Source organism: Amblyomma maculatum, chromosome 10 (genome assembly GCF_055883805.1).
Source record: "Amblyomma maculatum isolate TAMU_Amacu chromosome 10, ASM5588380v1, whole genome shotgun sequence".
In the NCBI taxonomy this organism is placed as follows: domain Eukaryota; kingdom Metazoa; phylum Arthropoda; class Arachnida; order Ixodida; family Ixodidae; genus Amblyomma; species Amblyomma maculatum.
The window spans coordinates 127,283,097-127,285,596 of record NC_139353.1 but is presented as its reverse complement, the minus strand read 5'-3'; the positions used below and the strand labels follow the sequence as shown (position 1 = coordinate 127,285,596).

Here is a 2,500-nt window from a genome sequence, read left to right as displayed (position 1 = left end):
GCGGCGGCAGCAGCAGCAGCAGCAACGGCAGCAAGCGGCAGCAGCAGCAGTGGCAGCAGCAGCGGCAGCAAGCAGCAGCAAGCAGCGGCAGCAAGCAGCAGCAGCAGCAGCAGCGGCACCAGCAGCGGCAGCAGCAGCAGCAGCAAGCGGCAGCAAGCGGCAGCAGCAGCAGTAAGCAGCAGCGGCGGCGGCAGCAGCAGCGGCAGCAAGCAGCAGTAAGCAGCAGCAAGCAGCAGCAGCAGCAGCGGCTGCAGCACTAGCAGCGGTAGCAGCAGCAGCAGCAGCAACGGCAGCAAGCGGCAGCAGCAGCAGCAAGCAGCATCAAGCGGCAGCAGCAGCAGCAAGCAGCAGCAGCAGCAGCAGCGGCAGCAAGCAGCAAGCAGCAGCAGCAAGCAGCGGCAGCAGCAGCAGCAGCAGCGGCAGCATCGGCAGCATCAGCAGCAGCGGCAGGAGCGGCGGCAGCACAGCAGCAGCAAACGGCAGCAGCAGAAGCAAGCGGCAGCAAGCGGCGGTGGCAGCAAGCGGCGGCAGCGGCAGCGGCGGCGGCGGCAGCAGCAGCAGCAGCAGCAGCAGCAGCAGTAGCAGCAGCAGCAGCAGCGGCAGCATCAGCGGCAGCAGCAGCGGCAGCAAGCAGCAGCAAGCAGCAGCAGCAGCAGCGGCAGCAGCAGCGGCACCAGCAGCGGCAGCAGTAGCAGCAGCAAGCGGCAGCAAGCGGCAGCAGCAGCAGTAAGCAGCAGCGGCGACGGCGGCGGCAGCAGCAGCAGCAGTAAGCAGCAGCAGCAGCAGCAGCAGAGCAGCAGCAGCAGCAGCAGAAGCAGCAGCAGCGGCTGCAGCACCAGCAGCGGCAGCAGCAGCGGCAGCGGCAGCAGCAGCAGCAGCGGCAGCATCAGCAGCAGCAAGCGGGAGCAAACGGCAGCAGCAGAGCAGCGGCAGCAGCAGCAGGCAGCAGCAGCAGCAGTGGCAGCAAGCAGCAGCAGCAGCAGCAGTAGCAGCAGCAGGCAGCAGCAGCAGCAGCAGTGGCAGCAGCGGCAGCATCAGCAGCTTCGGCAGCATCAGCAGCAGCAAGCAGCAGCAACAGCAGCGGCAGCAAGCAGCAGCAGCATCAGCAGCAGCAGCTGTAGCAGCAGCAGCAAGCAGCAGCAGTAAGCAGCAGCGGCGGCGGCAGCAGCAGCGGCAGCAGCAGCAGCAAGCAGCAGCAAGCGGCAGCAGCAGCAGCAGCAGCAAGCAGCAGCAGTGGCAGCAGCAAGCAGCAGACAGGAGCAGCAGCAGCGGCAGCAGCAGCAGCAAGCAGCAGCAGCAAGCGGCAGCAGCAGCAGCAAGCGGCGGCAGCGGCAGCAGCGGCGGCAGCGGCGGCGGCGGCGGCAGCAGCAGCAGCAGTGCAGCAAGCGGCGGCAGCGGCAGCGGCGGCGGCGGCAGCAGCAGCAGCAGCATCAGCGGGAGCAGCAGTGGCAGCAGCAGCGGCAGCAAGCAGCAGCAAGCAGCGTCAGCAAGCAGCAGCAGCAGCAGCGGCACCAGCAGCGGCAGCAGCAGCAGCAGCAGCAAGCGGCAGCAATCGGCAGCAGCAGCAGCAAGCAGCAGCAGCAAGCAGTAAGCAGCAGCGGCGGCGGCGGCGGCGGCGACAGCTGCAGCGGCAGCAAGCGGCAGCAGCAGCAGTAAGCAGCAGCGGTGGCGGCGGCGGCGGCAGCAGCAGCAGCAGCAGCGGCAGCAAGCAGCAGCAGCAGCAAGCAGCAACAGCAGCGGCAGCAGCAGCAGATAGCAGCAAGCAGCAGCAGCAGCAGCAGCAACGGCAGCAAGTGGCAGCAGCAGCAAGCAGAAGCAGCAGCAAGCAGCGGCAGCAGCAGCAGCAGCAGCAGCAGCAGCAGCAGCAGCAGCAGCAGCAGCAGCAGCAGCAAGCGGCGGCAGCAGGAGCAGCAGTGGCAGCAGCAGCAAGCAGCAGGCAGCAGCAGCAGCAGCAGCGGCAGCAAGCAGCAGCAGCAAGCAGCGGCAGCAGCAGCAGCAGCAGCGGCAGCATCGGCAGCATCAGCAGCAGCAAGCGGCAGCAGCAAGCAGCAGCAACAGCAGCGGCAGGAGCGGCGGCAGCGCAGCAGCAGCAAACGGCAGCAGCAGAAGCAAGCGGCAGCAAGCGGCGGTGGCAGCAGCAGCAGCAGCAGCAAGCGGCGGCAGCGGCAGCGGCGGCGGCGGCGGCAGCAGCAGCAGCAGCGGCAGCATCAGCGGCAGCAGCAGCGGCAGCAAGCAGCAGCAAGCAGCAGCAAGCAGCGGCAGCAAGCAGCAGCAGCAGCAGCGGCAGCAGCAGCGGCACCAGCAGCGGCAGCAGTAGCAGCAGCAAGCGGCAGCAAGCGGCAGCAGCAGCAGTAAGCAGCAGCGGCGACGGTGGCGGCAGCAGCAGTAAGCAGCAGCAGCAGCAGAGCAGCAGCAGCAGCAGCAGAAGCAGCAGCAGCGGCAGCAGCAGCGGCTGCAGCACCAGCAGCGGCAGCAGCAGCGGCAGCGGCAGCAGCAGCAG

General features: G+C 68.6%; 1 pseudogene; it reads left to right on the top strand.

The window, feature by feature from the left end:
* The window catches only part of LOC146177422 (uncharacterized), a 61,868-nt pseudogene that overhangs the window by 17,896 nt on the left and 41,472 nt on the right, over positions 1-2,500 (top strand).